The sequence below is a fragment of the Micropterus dolomieu genome, linkage group LG10 (genome assembly GCF_021292245.1).
Source record: "Micropterus dolomieu isolate WLL.071019.BEF.003 ecotype Adirondacks linkage group LG10, ASM2129224v1, whole genome shotgun sequence".
NCBI classification, from domain to species: Eukaryota; Metazoa; Chordata; class Actinopteri; order Centrarchiformes; family Centrarchidae; genus Micropterus; species Micropterus dolomieu.
The window spans coordinates 6,471,089-6,491,743 of NC_060159.1; positions in this window are offsets into that span (position 1 = coordinate 6,471,089).

Genomic DNA, 20,655 nt, shown 5'->3' on the forward strand with positions numbered 1-20,655 from the left:
TAGATACTTTTTTTGTTTCAGACCCTTGTAGATTGAGAGTTGCACCATCTACAGAATCACTGCATCCAACACAACGTTGCCAAAGCATATTAACACAAACTATACAATCACAATAAACAAAATAAACAGTAAACAATTATCAATAATATTCTCTCCAATGGACCTTTTTTTTTTTTTTTTTACAGCCATTACGGCCCAGGGTGGGAATCTAGGAGGTGGGAACTCTTGTAGACTTAGAGTACAGAGAGATGTAACTAGTGAAAGGGTTAATCAGCATGAACTCGTTTGGCAAGAGCTAGAATGTAACACACTTTCATGAAAAATGACCCATTGGACCAAAAGTCCATTTGTCGGACAGCCCATTATCCCAAAAACAAACACCCATTGCGCTGAAGGACAAATACTACAAAAATACACACTCCCCCCTGCAGTTGTTTGTTCAGTGACTGCCAGCCCTGTTCATGGTGCTGAATCTGTTGGGGTTTTTGCTGACGCCAAAGTCCTTCTAGGCAAGTCCTGCTACTCGGCAGCCATCTTGGTAACTCCTCCTGGCAGCTATTCCGGACTAACAAGACCCCTATCTGACTGAACGGGGAGAGAGTCATAACTGCACTTCCACTGGTCACCTGCACATTAAAGTATGTATGTATGTATGTATAGAATCATCATTAAAATCTCATAAACATTGCTGAAAATGTTTGATGACTTTGCCCCAAAATAAGGTTTAAAAAGCGTTTTAAGCAGTTTTATTTGGTTGTCCATGTGTGTTCCCAGTATGCTACGCAGCCTGTACAATCCACGGCTGAGGGTTAGTTGGTGTCGGTGAAGACTCGTCTGCTCCAGCCTACAAGACCATCCACCAATCTGAAAGCTGTGTTTGGGGCCTGCTGCTTTAAAAGCCGTCATACTGCCGTAAGAGAGCGCTGTCTCTCATTTAGTATTCTGCCTCTGTGCCGACCACTGTGTGTATTAAGCCTGTCTGGAAGTATATCGTGTGCTCGTTCCAGCAGCTATCACTTCCATTGATAGGCTTGCTTGTGTGTGATCTGCTGCTAGCATCTTTTGTGTTAGCTGTGTTAGCTTAAGACCCTGTAACCTTGCTGCAGTAGTTATTACCTTACTGAAAGTCAGTAAGTGTTAATTTTTGTTAAGTGGCACACTTGAATTGATTGTGTTTAACCGTGTGTCTATAGAGTTGGGCTAGGGTTCAGAGTAAATACTGATACCACTCTACATGGACAGGATATTTTCTTTGTTTAGCACATGAGGTTTAGGGGAGCTGTGCTCTCTATGTTCTGTTCTAAATCACCCATGAAAAGAGAGGTTTTGTTTTCATTAGGTTTCGAGTTAGTTTGTAATCCCTGTTTTGGAGGGATCTCTTTTTGTTATCTTGTGTTTATGTTTTTGTAGCACCCACTTGCCCAACTTTTGTTGTTAAAACTTGTACTAAACCCTCTTGTGAATAAATAATTTTTCCACCATACCAAAAACATCTGGTTTATGCGGACGTGCCCTATAAAATGCCTCTGGGGATCAACTGTGGTAAAACTCTCATGATTTTATTCAGATGGAAATTTATCTTTGACTTTACAACCACAGCGGGGTTTTGGAAAAACGGGCCAACAAAACAATGGGAAGTCCCCAAGTGGACATTGTAACAACAACGCAAGCTCCTAAGCCGACCGTGCTAGCGCTAGTCATTCACAGTAGCTCCTGGAGCATCTCTAAATTGATCGACGAGGTAAAATGAAGCTCTCCGAGCTAACAAGCTTGCTCATAACTGTCAGCTATTTTGTGGTTAGCAGTGAAAATTCATGTTTACCAAAGATGACCTCTACACAAAAAATTAGCTTGATTGATTTAAAAAAATGAATTTAGCCTTGTTGAGCTGATTGGGGTGGATCCATTGGAATAAATTGATTTTTGCCATTTTAAATCCTGGTGTGTCCTTAATACCCTCACAAACCAGAAAACAAAATAGTGAAAACGGACCCAAATCATTAGGCTTTGTCCTTTGTTAACCTTGAACGCCTTTACTGAATTTAATGTACTCCATTCAATAGCTGTTGATTTATTTCACCCAACAATCAAAGTATTAACCAAACTATTGGACCAGAAGACCAACTGACGGCCACTGCCACCCAAACAGTCAAAAATACCTGACACTACCACTAGTAACACTAATATTATTATTAGAACATTGTACAATAATAATGTTATAAAGTAATCCACATGTGCCTCCGTCCTCTCATGCCACACTATCATGCTCAATTATTTTGTGAACAGCCATTAACGCTAAACTTATATATTTTTTCATTCTCATCAAAGTGAGTATTGGGTGTGTAGTTTTATTTATTCATAGACTAAATTTCTTGGTCAAAAGTCTCTTTACTTTGAATATATGCAATTACTTTGGCTCTGAGGAAGTCCCTCCATCTCTCAGGCTGTGTGTGAACCAGGCTATTGTTGAACTTAATCAATGTGGCTCGTTGCTTTCAGGAAATGATGGGAGGGCAGTCAAGATGAATAGGCCTGACACACTCAATTTAGACCCCATCAGCAAATCGTAAATGTTAAGCAGGGAGAGAATTATTTCAGAGAACTTTCAAATACAAGTTGTTCATTAGGTGTTTCCAGGACATTTAACCTAAATAAAGAAAAAGCAAAGCAATTTGATATTAGGTTTTGTGGTACATTAATTTTTTGATTTTGTTACATTTTGTCTCTAATCTGCAATTAATTTGATTTTTTTTTTAGCTTTTCTTTGGACTGTTTCTTGCCAGAAAGTGAAGGAGGACTCTTGCTTTATGACTGTTTGGCTTAATTGTTCGTGGTAAACAACACCCAGAGAAACACCCAGATGTCTGTTTTATATCTTTCCACTTGAAAATTGGCCCTTGAGCTGTTGCTCAGTGAAGCATTTGAGTCTAAGATTGTGCTCTTCATTGTTGCTGGGTGTCTTCTCACTAAATAATTTATTAACAGTTATTAGAGATAAAATATTCTCACTGCTAAGTGAAAAGGAAAAATTACTTATACAGTATTATGCAGGGCAGAAGTTTACAGGCTTGCTTTTGGGAGAGTGAGATTTTCATTTGGCCCTTTTGGGTTAAGAAGTAAAATTCATCATGACTACAGAAACATGTTTCTCTTTTTGTCTCACAAAGGTCACGTATCATTTAGATAAGTGGTAGCCTATACACCTCTACTTAATTAATGGTTTCATGGTTATCCAAGTTTGATTAAAGGCTAACACTCAGGTGCTCAGGTACGAATAATCCTTAGTAGTTACCAACAAACCGATAGGGAAAAATCACTGCTAAGCTATTAATAAATAGCTAAGTATTAGTCTTTCTTGTTATTTGCCCATATATAACTGTATTAATAGATTTTTTTGTGGGGGGCTACCTTGGAACGATGAGCGCGGTGAGATCAATGAGAGTGAAACAAAAACAGTAAAGTTGTGGGATTCAAAAACAAAACAATAAGCTGAAAGATGCTAAAACGCTCAAAAGTTATTCCCTCTACACCAGGGGTCGGCAAATAAGTCTGCCATCATGCCAAATGTTTTTCAAGCTGTTACATGGCGGGCCAGAACACTGTCAAATTATTTTAAATTCTTGGATACTCGTGTATGTTTACGTTGATTGATCCCATACTACAGATATTTTTTCTCCCTTGTTAAACAAATTGATTATAAAGACACTTTTGCACATGCTCACAATAAAGCATGTTCTGGAGTGTGTGTGCGCGTCCCGGTGTTTGATCCGCAATCACATGGGCGCTTATTTTCATTTCCCTGGGGAAATACAAGGGAATCCAATCACACGTTTACTGATGGCTTTTTCAGAGGCGTGTCATGCAAGTCTCTTCTCAATGTCCTTCAGAACCTTTTCTTAAGTAAAAGCTCTCAATTAACGTCACATAAAGCATTGCTGCAAAAAACATTCTTGCGTTTTTATTTTGGATATTTGGGACAATTACTTAAGAGGAAGTGATTATGTGAGTACTTGTAGCTGAGACCTATTTCATCAATGCCGACCACTGCTCTACACCTTTCTTTCTTTGCATCGGAATGAATACTAAGTTGTTCTGCAGCATTGGAAGGAGATTTACTTAGCAGTTATGATTGGTTTGAAGTGTATATTAATATTTGGGGGAAACTTCAGTGATTATATAATTTTTCACTAGTATTCATGCCTATGTAATGGTAGCCAGCTAGGCTGTGCAGTGAGTTAACCTCACTCCACAACGCCTTAAGAGAGGCTAGCGCTTGTGGCTTTTAGCCTCCTCGTTAGCATTTCTGCCTCCCACACCCGAGGTCGCAAGTTCGAGTTCAGACTGTGCAGTACAACCTCGGGGTCGGTTTCCCCTACATTAGTGATAATCTTAGTTGTCAGCCCTGTTTATTGTGGTTGGCTGAAGTTAACATAGTCATAACATAGAGAGGCCACAGGAACAGAAAAAGAAAGGAGGAAGGCAGCCAAGGGAAAGCTGGTTTTAAAACAGAAGCCAGTCAACACTGAAATATCAGGAAACCATTTCACACTGAATCTCAAAATATTTTTTTACCTTTTTATCTAATGTTGGACTGAAATATAGTTTTATAGACTTATTTTAGGTTTTATTTAACCTGCATCATAACCTACAGTATTAGGCATATTAGATGTAAAATAGAAAAACTAATAATGCTTTTCAATGTGGTGATAAGTATAATAATACATGTGGAACATAATTTAGTTTATTATTCAACTACAGAGACCTACAGAGTACAGCTCACTAGTGTGTGTATGTGTGTGTGTGTTAGGACATACTATTTTTATAGTGTAGTGTGCCAACACCAGGATGAGGACAGGCAAGAGCTTGCAAGAACAATCCTAATCCTATTAGGGAAAAAGACAAACATGTGGATGCAACTTTTTATCAGCTCATTGTTATAGCTCAATTTTTTTTATTAAATACCTCCTAATATACAATACACTGTGGCTGCTGCAATTTCATATTTAGTTTTAAGACTATATTTGAGGTTCATATATTAAATACACTGCACCTTGTATATAGTTCGAAATTACACTTGAAACCAAACAATAGGAAATTGTGTACACGGAGCGTGACAGCACAGGAAGGATGAAATTGCTTTTAGAAGCCTGGCATGGTGACTTAGACAGAGACAGAAAAAAGAAAAAGAAAGAGAAAAAGACACACTGAAAAAAAATAAATAAAAAGACACCCATGACAGTAAACTGGTGAGTGAGCGACAGTGTGTGTATTTCCTACTGAGGCTCGGCGTCAGACAGCCGGAGCTGCTTGACGGATGGAGCTTTTAATTGACTCCGTCGACGTGGGACAAACGTCGGCCAATCATCAGAGGAGCTGATGCAAAACAACCGAGGGCTTTTGTTTCTAACAGAAGGGCCTCCATTAGACCAGATAATAGGCCAAGCTGTTGATATCTCTCTGCCCTCTATTGTGTCTACTCAAGTTATAGACACACTATCTCTCACACAGATCCAGATGATTTTCATTTGGCTCCCCTATAATTCCTCTTGATATGTCTGCTGCCAGAGTACGTCCTTTAAATTTGTCCCTTTTTTCTCATGCATTTCTAGTCATTTATCTACTAAAGGTCAACATACTGTACATACAGTCACACAAAACACATTGTCAGACAACTTTGCATTGAAGAACAAGGCAAACTTGCCAGTCAAGTTAAAATGTTTCAACATCATGCTCACAGGCGGAGAGCGACAGCTGTTTAATAGCTCTGGTGCATGATGAACAGGCCAAGTACAGTCTCTCAATCAGTGGCACACTACATGAACAACAGACAGGGCGTCAGACAGCCAAATACATAGCACGGCACAAAGTCTGTTTAAAACTCCACAGGAAGTGACACATAGGCGTGTGTGAGTGAAACAACAGATTTATCTAAAATTCTGAGTGACATCTTCATAACCAAAATGTAAATTATTAAAGACAAAATTATGTCTTTCCAATTGTTGCCTGCTCTGTCCACTGGTTTGGTCCACTTAACAATCCTCCAGAACAAATTATCCAAACAAAACTATATACATATCATTGTCCCTTTTTAAATTTTCATCCTCCTCTCCTTCATGGTGGCAAACCTGCCAACCACTTTGTCCTTGTCAATATTTATTTCCCGCTCCACACAGAGCAAGCAGAGATTTGATAGTCTGGCCTCATCCATGCACAAATGCAAACAGGTCTTACTGAGTCGCAGACGGCTGAAACTTTGTTCGGCAGTGCTGCTGCTGATGGGAATGGTTTTACAAATCCTGAAGAGAATGCTCAGATGTGGGTATGCTTGATCCATGTCGTTGACAATGAGAAATGACAGGACTGCATTGATGGTAAGATCCACGTCTAACTCAGGACACAATGCATGAAAAGACTAAAACTCGTCCACTGCGTCATCTGGTGTGGGTATGTCTTCTGGGAAGAAACGTGCCACCTCAAGCATTTTCTCCTTAGCATCTGGGTGCTCAAATCACGTTGGGCAGAGTATTGTGAAAAGTTTGAAAATCAACTTTCAAACTGCCCCACAAAAACACAAAAGCACCGTCTGCTGTCCTGGATCTGGTCATCCTCTGTGTCCTTGTTGAAATGCCTCCTTCTCTTGCGAAACCTCTGCTCCGCAAACTCTGTTGTTGCGTCTCTTTCTCTGGCCATATTTTTTGCTGTCTTCTCCATTCTGTCAAAGGCCTCATCTGTGATCTGAGCCACAGTACTGTCAATGAGATCCACAGTGTTGTTGACATCCACTGACTCTTTCTGAAAAACCAAAACACCTACATGAATATAAACTTAAATGTGCTGAGTTTTGACAGCAGGCCGTCAGCGTCAGAGGCCGTCTTGGGTGTGCTGTTGTTGTGTTGTTGGATACGGTCAGAAGAGCTTTGAGAATTGTGGGGAGGCTCTGTACTACCGCTTCTGTGGCCTGCTTCCTGGAGTCCCATCTTATGTCGGAAAGGCTTTTCAGTGTCAGAACAGTTTTTTCCAGTTGCATGTTATCTTGCTCCTCTAGAATTTTAAACCTGGGAAGTCTTGAAGTTACAAAGTAAGACAAAGTCTCAAGTGTACCGAAAAATAAATCTAATAAGTCTCCAAACTACACGCAGCATCCATAAGAATGAGATTAAGGTTGCGTGCATAGCAGTGGACATAAAATACCTTGTCTGTGCAATTTTGCTTGACCCTGGCTTGTAGCCCAGTTAACTGCCCTCGTTCTGGCCTGCCCCCTCATATCACTTACATTGAGACCAAGGTCCTTTGTCAGCGAATTATGCAGAAGATCTCATAAAAGGACTCTGCACTGCCATCAGGTAACTCCTCAAATTGAATAAAGTGCTCACTGCCGCTGCCTGTTTTGGTAACATATCTCAGTGAAAGAGAAAACTGATCGATTCTCGTTAAATCAATGGTGGAGTCTGCAGTAACTCAGAAAAACTTTGCTGACGTTACCTCATAGAACATTTTGCCCAGGGTCTCTTATTTTTGGGACTGGTGACTAAGCTATGTCACTCGGCTGACTGGGAACTCTATTCTTTTGCGTCTTACTTATCATGGAGTCATCAACAGAGATGTTAGCATATTCCAATGATTTCTGTAAGTCTTAAGCTGACACTCAAGGATTTTTCTTAACCTCACTGAGCATTCTGCGCTGTGCTAGTGAAGACATCTTTGCAGGATGGCCACTTCCACTAGCAACAGTGCTGAACTTCAGACAATTTGTTTTACCTTGGAATTATGAACATCAAGGTTTTAGAGATACTTTTATAACCCTTTCCAGCTTTGTACAAGTCAACAATTCTTAATCTTACGTTTTTCCATTACCAGTACCAGCTCAGGTCACCTCGCCTCACCTCTACTCTACTCGACTCGGTTTGGCCATGCTCCATTTTCCATTGTAGATAGTACCCAGAGATAGCGCCGCCACACACACCTGTCACTTGATTATTCAACATCACTGAGAATGTAAAGACAGATAAGCGGTATGAAAACCTTCCAGCTGTGTTTTCCTCTGCCGTTGTTGCTGCAGCAGTCTGTCAATATTCGAAATCTACACAATTGATTTCTCACCTCAAACTTCTCAGAAGTGGATTTAGTGATGAAATAACTAATGAAAATTGTAAAATATAAAACTTTCTTCTGCTGGCCTCTGTCAATCGCGAGCAATGATGATGCAGTGAATAGTGATGATTCTCTCTGACCAATCAGTAGTCTGCTGTGTTTTCAAGGTGCAGGTACAGTAACAACATTTCCGCAATGGAGAACCAAAAAAGTCGAGTCGAGCTGGTACTGTGCAGTGGAAAAGGGCTAGCCTAGGGGTTCACATACTTTTTCCACCCTGCACTGTAAATGTTTTCGTTTTTAAATTTTAAATTATTATATATGCATTATCCCAAAATACCAAATAGCCCAAATAATATAACAAATAATCCAACATTATTACCTTTAAACAGCATCTAGAGCACAAGAGGATGGCACCAGCTTAGTGTTTCCCCCAAGTTGACTGCTTTGGGTAGCAAATGGGCCACTGAGGGGTCTCCAGGTGAATTGATGACAACTTGTTACATTACAGAACGCTGAAATACAACCATAGTATTCTGTCGGGAGATGCAGGACAGCGAGGTAGACCAACTATGTTTCACTCTTTGGTTGGGTTAAAATGTAAATATCCTTCCCTTTGTTTGTTTGCCTGCTTTATTTGACCTATTAATGTGTTAGAGTGGACGGTAGTGTTGCAATATAGGGTCATATGCGAGGATACAGATTTGCGACTTAAAAAGAATGTGGGACAGGGACATCAAGTTTGTGGGGTGGCTTCCTAAATACTAAATCGGAGAAACCACAGAGGTGTGTGTGTGTGTCTACATTTGTCTCTCTCTTGATGTGAGGACCATTCCCCTGTCCTTCATGGCGGTTTAATAACCATTTCATATAATTTCCCAGTGGATGTCAGGGTTTACATAACAGAGGACTCTACATAATGAGTTGAGTAAGTCTCTCCTGTCCTCAAGAGCCCTGACTCCTTTTTCTTTTTCTGTCTTGTAACAGGTCTAGTTTAGAAGTTGCTAGGCCTCCTTCTAGATCCTGTTTTTGGTCAGTGGTTATGTTGTGCAATTGCTTTTCTACAAAACTCCATGTTTATCTTCTATCATTGCTACCTGGTCTTACAAAAGCATGGTAGCTGATGCCCGTAGCAACACACCGAAGCTAGCAAACGATTTCTATAGTGTTATTCTTTGTGCTGAGGCCAGAGTGCAACTGGCTTTCAATAACGATTCCAGCACATACTGTACCCAGTAGTGGAAATTCTGTGTGGACGCATGGGTTCCTGCTGACATTTTTTATAGGGGGAAATGGTTGGAATCTGTATTACAAGTGTGTTCATGAAACAAATATAATTTAATGTGCTTGAACGCACTACACAGACATCCAGCCACTGCCCATACAGCCAATGTTAATGCATGACATTGCGGGTCCCCAGAACCAGTTCCCAAAGTAGCATTTCTGTGACAGAACTGTCCTCTGACCCCTAGTAGCTCCAGAGGCGTGCGACCTTTGACATATATAGCAATTGTAAGTTGCTTTGGATAAAAGCATAGGCTAAATGTAATGAGAACTGTCATGGCTAATGGCTACAGGTGTCCGGAAAGCTACAGTGAAGTTGACAGTTAGGTGTCCTGTGTCTCTGACACATTAAAATCCGGAAGTACACTGCTCGCTATTGACGCACCTTATTTTCCGCTGTGATTATGCTAATGTTAGATTGTAAAAAAGATTTTTGTGTGTAAATCATAGAAATGCTTCTCTCTGTGTTGCGGCTGTGCTTCAACACAACCACAAGGTGCAAAATCATCAAACAGCAAAGCAGAGAGGCCACTCTGGAGACAGGGAAGATAACTAGGGTTGATGACAACGAGCGAGTAAAGGCCAATACTTAATCAATACACCTGTTCAACAAGCATAAACATGTAAACTTGTACAAAGGGTCTATAGCATATAAAGTAGTGACTTTGCTGTAGGGCTGTCCCCGACTAAGGATTTACATAGTCGAATCAGAATCGTCAAGTCCTGCCTATTGTCGACTGATAGTAGAATTATGTGTGTTTTTGTGATCCGAAAGCTAAACTGAGGCTTATTGTTGACCATTTTTTCTCTCTCTCGCCTGCCATTCATCGGTCTTGTGCAGAGTTTTGAATGCATTCTGTGCTGCAGACAAGTGTATGCACATCGCGCTTCCTCGCGGGGTCTATTTCAAGTAGCCGGCTATTTAAAAACGATAAAATATTCTTTGTGTGGTTCATCAACAGTGATAAATTATCTAAAAGTCCCGCGAGGTGCGGACAACTCGGCACAACACCGGTGAAGCTGGGGCTCCATCTCTTTAGCAAGTGTTCCTCCACTGCCACTACACACATACACCCTTTGCCTACATATGAGCACTGACAACCCAGGGTTAGAGTTACAATTTTGGATTTATTTAGGCACTTTAAAAACATTGAAAGCTTTTTTCTTTTTACATGTTTGTTTATAGCATTAAACATTGAAATGTGTATTGCAATAGGCTGTATATTAACTTATTGTCAGAAAACTGGTAGTAAAAAATGCAAAAACAGACGCTGAGCACCCCCATATCGCCAAAATGGCATGATCCTCGTTTCGCTGCGAAGCTTCGACTGTGAGATTGACAGTTGAATCAGGCTTCAGCCATCAAAGCATCCAGTCTTTGACTATTCGGGGTCAGCCCTAATTTGCTGTTGTAAACATTACTGTTCCTGCTCTAGAAACAAAATTTAGCTATATTTAAAGTAGTCACTTCTTATCCACTTCTGAATTTATTGACAATTCATGCGTTTATTGTTGTTCTTGGACAGGAGAGGAAAGCAGGAGAGGAGACCGCAAGAGAGCAGCAGAGCAGAGAATAGTAGGATAACATGTTTTTGGAAGCTGAGCATGCAGCGCCATCAAGAAAATAATTAGTAGATCTTAGCAATCTTCGTTATTTTCGGTAACTTTAGTAAGATATGTTGTATGTAGCTCTCAAGCTGTCGTGATAATGAGTACAATCAATGAGTACAAGAATTTGTTTATTAAATAAATCTGTGTATTTAAACCCTCCCAGATCGTACTTGGGGTATGGTTCCCCACAAAACATGACCGTTTCCACCACTGACTGTTCCACATGCTGTAGATTTACATACAGTACAGTAAAAACTCATTAATTAAAGTGCAATGCATTAACTGGTAGAATACTGTGCTAAACAAGTTTGTTAAGGTGTTGTGTTTATTTTGGAACTGTTTGGTGCTGGTTGTACGTGATTAATTTCAGACAACCTGTCTCACAAAAGAAAAATCTATAGCACTTCCCCTTTTCTGCTATTTCCTCTCTGAAAATGGGCACAGTCACTTAAACTGTGTTTAACACTGGGTAATGGAGCAGGGACTTGTTAGCCATTGGTCGTTATCAGTGTTATTGTATAGGCACTGCAGTATTTAATTCACAGATCACAGAGTTTTAGCATGATTGAAATCACATGAGTATTCGTCCTCTGGTGTTTCAGTGTTAATTTTTATCTTAGCCTCTGATTACAACAATTTCAGAGTCTCCCTTACTGATAGTCTAATAAATCACTGGAACATGTACCGCTGGAGTGCTTCAAGTAAGGTAAATCTGGGAAAGAACTGGACATATTGGATATGACATTTAAATCAACGGTACAGAAGACCTTCAGGGTTTTTTGAGGAGAAATTACCAAAGGAACAGAGAGAATTATTCTGCTAATAATGTGTAAATGTGAGTGAAACACAAGACATAGAAAAAAGATGTTCCACATCAATTAAGAATGTGCTAGCGCCAAGTGACAGCCACTGAAACGACTCTGTACAGAACTTGGAATCTCGATAAATGTCCAGAGCTCGTCTCTCTTGGCACTGACTGGATCTCTGAAACTCACTGCCTTTATTATTCCCCAATCAGAAACACATCAAAACACAAACACATCATGTTTTCAGAGATCATGACTAATTTACTGTAGCTCACACGCAGTGATTTAGCTTTAGCTACATTGCCGTGATACTGCGTTTTTATTAGTCTAATTATTATTGCTAATTATATTCTATAATATTTTTATGTTCTGAATTGTCACCGGCCACAAGAATTTTGTTTCCCTTCATATAAATAAAGACATTTCCACCATAAATTGATGCAGAAAATGTCTCTGGAATGCAGGAAATTTAAAAAGTTTAATGCTTAAAATCTTATTGGGGAAAGTCCCCAGACCCCGTAATTAGATAGCTTATTTCATCAATGAATATTTCTTCTAAGTAGCATGGGAGTATCTTGTTGTCTTGTTCTCATGACTCCAATTTTGTGCATTATCGTGTCTGATGGACTGAGTGTTTCATCACACCCCTAATATGAGCCCTTAAATTTCCCAACACAAAGTGACGCCCTTTCAGTTTATGTATACAAGATAAAAGCCAACTGTTTCATTATGTAGTTTAAATACAGCTTATAAAATTGAAAAATTAGAAGCCTTACTTGAACTTCACTTTTGTTAAGGACCAATGGGTGCAGGGAGGTTGTATTGACAGTTATGTTTTAAGGGGATTATTTTCGCATGAATGATGCACTCACTCAGGTAAATCCTACATGCATACATTTCTTTTTAAATGACGTGGTTCATTGTTTTTTTGTTAAATGTGCTTAGAAATTCTGATTTTGTATGTGCTAATAAATGTAGCACACCGATACAGTAATAGCTTTTTGACATTGCCCGGTCATAAACCGAACACAACAGAGAACAGAGCAGAGCAGAGGGAACATTTAAGCCAGCATTATGCAATCACCCTCACACAAGAGATGGTGCACAGTCAAGGAATTAGTCTCTCAAATTTATTTATTCATTTCCTTCAAAGAGGCAATTTAACGCATGACTTAATCCATCTTTGTGATGTCGCTGAAATGCCTGCTGCCCTGCGTGACACGAGCTGCATATTTGGGCCACAGATAAATACAGAGAGCCAGAAATATTGGATTGCTGCAAAACAGAGAAGAAGAGCAGCAGAGAGAAGAGGAGGAGGTGGGTCACAGATGCTAAGCCTGGCAATCTCTCTTTTCAATCTGCAGCCATATATTGCCCACTTTAAAGACAGACACATTTTATTCGCTCATGACCCACGTGTTAGTAAAAATATAAGTGAGTTTAAAACTCGACAGAAGAAGGGGAGAGATTGTCTTGTGGGTGCTCAACCTGCACTGATCCACTGAAGGGGTCTGATGGGCCAGACGGGCCAATCAGGCTGCCAGGATCAGAGGAATGTTCATAGCTTATCAGGCCCTGTTGTCATTGGGCCCCGTGGCACGGCTCGCTGTGAGCTGACTGTAATGGGCTGCTAGGACAACTTTGCTGGAAGGAGATTAGCTTGTTGCGGCACCCACGGAGAGGAAAAAGTAACTCGGTTCGCGCAGACTGTAATGTGTACTGGTGAACCGAGCATCTGCGGGGTATTACATGAAGGTTAAATAAAAAACAGAAAATGCACAGGAGCCATCCTCCTCAGTTCAGCGGCAGAAATCTTATGGCCGCACATGCATGCACATAGGATTACATTCATCTGATAAGGAAAATGGGGCTAATAATTTCAGTTGGACTAGTTCATGAGAGTGAAACACACAACATCCTTTGCCTCGTCATTTGTCATAATCATCATTCATACAGTGACTATGTTCATACAGATGATAACAGAGGTGATGATGACGATAATGGCGAGGGCTGTGATTGAAGTGATAAAACATTTCAGACTCCTGCTGGCTCATTAGCACATTCCATCAATCCTCCTCCTCCTCCAGTTGATCCAGGCAAAGTAAAAAACCGGATCTGGTGGATGACAGTGACAGCAGCTGCAACATTAAGTCAACAACAGCGAATGCGCTATGTGTTTACTAGCCGTCCCAAATTAAAACTCCCCACTGCCTCTGATCTCCCCTCCTCTCTCTCTGCTAACCATCGTTAGACAAGAGGGACAGTGTTGTTTTGCGAAAGTTTTGTCTGAACATCCTCCCTGTTAATGGGCAAATAAAATGTTTGTGCACTTCAAGCTCCCTGGGACTGCTTGTCTGATAAAGCCTGTTTCAAGACGCTGTTCGACTGCTTAGGTGACCCAATTATGCGCAGAGAACGTCTTGTGAATTAACTCAAGCACCATCTGCGACGACAGAACCAGTTTTATGAGTGCATGTAGGGAAAAGCCTCCATACTTTGTCTTTAATTATTTTCTGTGACATCCCCATTTTTACTACACCTACAGGAATGAGCTGTAAAGTTTTCATTGCTCTTTATTAGTAGATTTTTGTAGAGAATAAAAGTAGACATTGTCTTCAATTAGATGAGGCTATTAAAAGTCGTTACCTGACTCGCCAGATTCACTCAGCTTCACATCTCTCACTTCCATTACCCCACGAATGGTGCAATCTTGAAAGAAACAGGGCCTTTTGACAGTTGTGCGAGTCAAATGGGTTTTGAAAAGAATGAAATCATGTCAAATAAGAGAGGAGCATCAGTGAAGTTATCCTCCAGTTGTTTTAAATTCCAGCCGCATTACAAACGCTACTGTATAAAAAAGCACATTCATATCGACTGTCACAGAAATTTACATGCATCACAAATTGTGACAATTATTATAAAAACAACATTAAAAATCTGGAATGATTCTCATGAAAATGTTATTAGTCATGCCTTTGCCCTAGAAAGCACTAAATCCTTTGGGATTTGGCATATTTTGCAAATTATATAATGTCCTAATAATAATGATGCTAATGCCCTCATTATGTTCTTATCATCTGCTTATGATGTGTTATAATCCCTTATCACCTCAAGCCAAGTGTTACTGATGTGTTCATTAGTTCCTCGCTTAATTCGACCTCGCAGACCAGACAGAATGAGAATCCATGAACTAAAATCACTGTATTAATAACTGATTGATCTGCTGCAGGTTTTTTTTTTCTCCTGAGCCTCAAGGACAGTAGCAGCAGACAGCTTGTTTCTTTTTAACAGCTCTCTTTTCCTTAGATCTCTAATGAATTCTCGAGCTCTTTGTCATTGCTGCAGCCCTCTGTGAAAACCCCCTCACCACATCTTCCCCGCGGACCCGTAAAGTCAGCGGTGAGGAATGTGCACGGCAGCCAGGTTGCTTTCCTTTTCTCACTGCACAGTAAAAATTTAATGGAACCAAACATGCCATCCATCCATTTCAGCAACTGAGGAGCAAGCAAATTGCAATCACCCTGTCTGTGCCTGCTCTCCGAAGACACTGGAAGCTACAGCAAAACACACTTTCATCTTACCGTCATGACGCACAAAACAACACACAGGCTTCATAAAAACTGCGCTCCCTCATACACAACAGCTAACTATAACCTGATTTAATGTAGCTTGTGGTACATTGCCACCTGCCTCCTCTAAAATGTTGTACACATTGGACTGGATCACTCAGAGTTTCGATTCAAAAGACAGGAAAAACACATAATAGCGAGTCCTAATGCTTATGTAGCTGCTGTGAGCTGTGAAAGAAGGATTCAGTGCTCAGAAAAGAACACGCATTTTGACAGAAAACTTTGAGGCAATTTCATGTAACTCTTAGTAGACATGACTCAGGGGTCTGCAGTGAAATGTTAACGCCTCTGCTCACTCTGCATCCCATCTCCTGGTGCCTCCCTGTTCCACTGGAAAGACACACAGATGTTCATTTAGGATCACAGAGTTACATCTGGCTCTGTGCATGGAGAATATCACAGGAATCGGACACTGGCTTTTATAGCATGTGGACGGGTGGATTGATGCATTCTTGCGAAGCAACATTACACTCATGACTCTCCAAAGACTGATGGAAGTTTGTAATATATATTTCCTTCCACTAATGTCTCCCTTGACTGACTAAATGTCACAGGAGGAGAAGAATGAGGCTAGAACTACACTGAAGCACTTCCACAGGCACTCTTTCTTCAGTTCTCTTCCAGCTGTATTAACAGCAGCACAGTTCAGTAACAGTGATGGGCTAAGTAAGCAGTTCTTAGAGTCGGCTGATTGCTTGTCGATCTATAGTGCTCCACGGGGGGGACTGGGTTCTCTCCCGGGAGAAAGATGGTTGTTTATGAAAATGTACGCAGAGCTTCTCCTTTGTTAGAATGTGCATTTAGTTGTCAGCTGCAAAAAGGAGAATGGTCAAACCCCATTAAAATGCAAAATATAGACATACACTGTGTCGTGAGAGTGGGTCAAGGGGAAAGCATTAGCGGTGAATGTAAAGCATTTTCCACAGTCCTCATCCATCATGTTCCACAAAGAGGGGATTCTCTGAATGCATTCATTGCAAAAACTGTCGGGCAGACGGGTGAGCGGCACCCGGCAGGGCCGAACAAAGGCAGGGGGTAATGCAAAAATAGAAGAATAAAAAAAAAATAATACACTATCTAAGCATTCCACCAACCACCAGACTGCCTGCTAAGTCACATCATCTCTGATGCCTCTTCAATGTCACACTTCATGCTTTCACACATTCCTCACATTCTACAACCAGCGTTATGTCTGTCAAACATGCACGAGGTGGTGATTCAGTCGCTATGCACATCTGCTCGCTTACATTGGCATCTACTGCATTGTTGTGAAAAAGCAATGTAATAAAAGGGGATCTTTGTAAATCACAGGTGATGCATTTAGCATCAAGTGTGAATATGAATGAAGCTGGAGAAGAGAACACCAAAGCTTTATTATGCATCTATCCTCTGTCACTGTAGCTAACGTGCACCTCCTCAAAAATGTAACATGTTCAGCTGAATGGTTAATCTGTAAAAAGTGTGATGGGTCAGCTTTTACTATATGTGTTTTAGTAATGTTCTCCTTTCTCCTCCATGTATTGTACAGTGTCAATGTACTTCAGTATTTTCATTGTACGCTACTTGAAGCTCATACTCCACTACATTTCAGGGGGAAATATTGTACTTTTTCTTGTTTGAGAGTTACAGTTAGGCTACTAGCAATTGCAGATCACCATTTTAAATACAAAACATACTGTTTGAAATATGATACACTTTTCACATTACAGCATACTTTTATCCATTGTAAATATAAGAATATTGATTACATCAGCTTTAAGCACATTGCACTGCTAATGCCTATGTACTTTTCTGAATGCAGGGGTATTTTTACTCTTAGGTACCGCTTCTGCGTAAGTAAAAGCTCTTTCACCATTGATTACCCAACATACGTGATCGATAAACATGACTGTATGAAGTGTATGTTGTAAAGATGATTATTTTAGCTTTTGAAAATTACAGCTGTGGTTTTGTTTTCAGTAGTTAGCTGTGGATCACAAAGTGCATTAAAGCACGTAAACACAATTACTGTGGGGTATAATCAAAGCACTATATGCCCTGATGTATGACATGTGGATACTATAAAGGGAGGAAAACAGGGTAAAAATAAATTCACCTACGCCATCCACTGCGATTCAGAACTACTGTATAATACCAGTGCCACTGGAATGAGTGATGGTAATTGCATTTATTGTTCTACAATGAGCCTTGGGAGAGCAGGAAATGGTATTGGGTTTTATCTCAGCTTGAAATATGTTTGCTCTTAGTTAACAATAATCTACAGAATCAGTCTTGAGTTCTATCAGAAAAGAAAAACCCATCTACATTATTTCTGACAACTGGCAACTTTGTAATAGCTTGATTGAATGGCATAACGCTGTTCATCTGATATCCCGCTGATCACAAGTGCTCATATGACCCCTGCTGCTATGATGGACTCCTGAGTTGGAGACCTTAAAACAGCCGGATTATTTAATATTTATGAGAGGATTCAGATTTTAGACTTTATTGAAAATTCAAAGAGCTTGTGGAGCAGGAACCCATATTACATGGACTGTTATGGACGTGTGATGTTGAGAGTATTATACTTACAGTAGCTACGATGTATGATTATGTCACACGTGCCAGAGCCTACTTTTGCTGTTTATGTGTTGATTTGAAGGGAAAGGCTCATCTCCGTTTGTTTGTGTCCTCACATCTGCTGCAGTCTCGAGCAGTCTCACTGTCTGCTCTTTCCCTCTCGCTGTTTTACTGTCTCTCTCAGAACACCTCAGAGGACTCGGTTGTTCCAATCAGAGAGTGAAGGAGTGCTGGATCCTAAAGCCCCAAACCTGATGGGATTTACAGTCTCAACACAATCACACTGTGCTGGGCCTGCTGCCTTAATAACACTCTTATTTTCCTCCCTTTCTGCTGTCTCTCTGCAACATCGGCTAATTCCAAAATATGTTCGGCCAGGATGAAGTATATTTTTTAGAGTGCGACAACAGCACGAATACCTATAAAGACAACATCAAATGCATGGATAGTCGGGCAAGCACAACTCACACTCAACACATACATACTGCGTATCACACGCTCACACATTTCCTCCAATCCTCATCAGCCTCACAGCTGTGTGATTTGATAAAATTCTTGGCAGGACCCCGTGGCTGCCCTTTCCATCCGTGCTTAACACGGCTGCTCTGTGAGCGACCTACCGCACGTAACCAGGCAACGCTGCCTCTGATGAGATCTGAGGTCTGGACGTTGAGTTTCTCACAAGCTTAGAGATGAGGTGAACGTCACATCACGGATGTTTCTGTTTTGGTAATTGTAGAAGGTGCCCGCTGGGGATTGAGGCCCTTTGAGGTTCCAGAAACTGCCTGCATGGGCCCAATTGATTTTATCTCCTGTCCTTGTATTAGCACAGATGCACTTTTTTACAGTTTTTGTCAAGTTTTTCAGAACTAAAGGGACGGTGTTGTTGCAGCTTTAAATGAATCCATGTGTTTGATTGTTTCTTTTGATTCTCTGTCTTTGATGTTGCGAAAACAGTCTGATTGGCCAAATGAATTCAGGTCCCAGTGATTCCCTTTTTCAAGCTGAAATTTCCACTCCTCTGATACTTCTGCCAAGTTTTCTTTCACCCATGGACAACAAGCTCCGCCCTCTCGTAATCTATATATTTTAAGAGCTTTACAGTTTTCCCATGTCGGTAAAGACGGAAAGGATTAGAAAGGAGATGGCAAGAGGGAAAATCCAGAAGAAAAAGATGGAGATTCAGACTGTTGGACAGAGGCAGATCATGCCAATTCCCCCTTAAATTTTAATACCTTTAAGCAATACATACACAGGGACGATGCAGGCAACATTTTTCAGTTTTAAAACTCTTACAATGAATTCAGCTAGATAGCAATGCCGTGCCAGCTGGAAGCATTAATCTTCTTTAGCCCAAGAATATTACTTCCGTATTAAAACATGAGTACATTTGAAATGTCAGCCTGTGGGAATTTGTCATATTTATAACTTTTTGCTTTTAAAAATTCTTTATTACTATTTTGTTATTTCATGCAAACGGTCCAAAGCCATAACTGACAATCCCTAAAGGAGATGTATTACAATGATAGGACAAATCAGCACAGTCATCTACAGTGGGCCCAGACAATCACAGTCCGTGACAGCATGTGGGTGGATGATCAGGCCGTGATGCGTTGTCTGCAGTGTGGGATGTGCTGTTATGACACCAGGGCATTACGGAGAGACACAAATTGCGAGTGACAAACTCTGCTCTCGACCTGGTGATGACTATGAGTGTGATGTCACATGCAGAGGTATTATTTGTTCTGCAGGACACTTCATTCTGAGTGTGTGTTTGTGTATGTGTGGGTTACTGCAAATACATGTTCATTCATATATAGAAGGAGGTCATTCACAGTGATCCAAACCTCAAATTTTTCCAATTGCTTTGATTGCAAACTGACATTAAGACACACATCTGCTAAGAACACAGACATGAAAATGGTTGAAAAAATCACCTCTGTACTGTATTGGTTGCGATTACAAACAACTATCAGGACATTTTGCACCACAGTATATTAATAATAATACTTTATAATGCAGGCATCTGTCAACACGCTGCTGTATTCACTTTTAAAATTCATCAATTATATTAGTAGCTAAAGGGACATTTTGCACAAAAGAGTGGTCAACTCAGGACACAGTGACGTTTGCTGCTGAATGCTCCACTGTTTTCACTGGCTAGTTGCTACCATTGTCAAAGAAACTTTAAACGGACTGTAAAACCACTGAGCTTAAAGACGCTTAAACACTCCATCCTACTAAGGGTGATAATTCTCTGTGGGTTATCACTACAGGCAACCCCTGTCATTTCCCCCCATTTCGCTACTTTTAAATCTAAAAGTAGATTTAAAACACTCCTTATAAGCAATTCCTGCTCTGGCTGGCATCCATCTTGAATACCATGGCTGTGCACAGGGAGCTCCCTCATTAACTTCTCTGGCTCATACTCTATTTTGGAAACAAACCTTCAACTTATTGCATTTCCCGCTGCTCAAACATGGATAATTGTGCTCTGAGTAAATGGCCTTAATTAATTCCCATTTAAATAATGCCACATTATAACAGTAGTTTGCAAAGTAACAGTAATATGATAATGTGTATTTTAAGAAGCCAAAAAGTTGGACAAAAATGTTATTCATTATGCATGCATTGTTAGGGTTGCCCAACAAATTGGCTCTGAATGCAAATGGACT